General features: G+C 47.9%; 1 long non-coding RNA gene across 1 annotated transcript; it reads right to left on the bottom strand.

Annotated features, from left to right (window-relative positions):
• Positions 1-229: 229 nt before the first annotated feature.
• On the bottom strand, positions 230-550 carry LOC121837688. The gene is made up of 3 exons (XR_006078293.1): positions 483-550; positions 352-426; positions 230-295 (listed from the first exon to the last, which is right to left on the bottom strand). It is a non-coding gene; the product is annotated as an uncharacterized LOC121837688 (long non-coding RNA).
• Between the last annotated feature and the right edge of the window lie 221 nt (positions 551-771).

Below are 771 nucleotides of genomic sequence, written 5' to 3'. Positions count from 1 at the left end.
CCTGGCCATCCCCATTTGCTCTGGAAAATGTGTCACTGTTAAATACGAATGTTTGCATAAACCCAATTTGTGTAGGAGATTTATTTTACCGCATGCCGCTCTGGAATGTGACGCACTGGTACCCTCCAGTAAAATACCACAGGGGCTTGTCGCCATCGGTTCAGAAAAACTGTTGCTTGTCAGATATGAGCAGCTGTTTTAAAAGAAATTATCTCACCATGAGCAGCTGCCGACGGTGACGTTCCGCTGCCCTCCAATCGAACATCCCTGGGGCTTGGTTCCGCCATCGGCTTTTCTGAAAAGCGTTTCCTTGTCAGATATGAGCCGCTGATTTAAAATAAATAATCTCACCAGAAGCTGCTGTGGGATGCGACGTTCTGCTTCCCTCCAATGGAACGTCACAGGGACATGTCGCCATCGGTTCTTCTGACAAATGTTTGGTTGTCAGATATGAGCAGCTGTTTTAAAAGAAATGATCTCACCATGAACAGCTGCCAAAGGTGACGTTCCGCTGCTTTCCAATGGAACATTCCCTGGGCTTGGTGCCGCCATCGGCCCTTCTGAACGACATTTGCTTGTCGGGTATGAGCCCCTGTTTTAAAATAAATGATCTCACCATGAGCAGCTGTTGAAGGTGACATTCCACTGCCCTCCAATGGAACATTACCGGGGCTTGGTGCCACCATCCGTTGTTCTGAAAAACGGTTGCTTGTCAGATATGAGCAGCTGTTTTAAAAGAAATGATCTCACCATGAGCAGCTGCCGACGGTG

This window comes from Ixodes scapularis, unplaced genomic scaffold (assembly GCF_016920785.2).
Source record: "Ixodes scapularis isolate PalLabHiFi unplaced genomic scaffold, ASM1692078v2 PGA_scaffold4__175_contigs__length_147842914, whole genome shotgun sequence".
Lineage (NCBI taxonomy): Eukaryota > Metazoa > Arthropoda > Arachnida > Ixodida > Ixodidae > Ixodes > Ixodes scapularis.
This window is presented reverse-complemented; position numbering and strand designations above follow the sequence as displayed.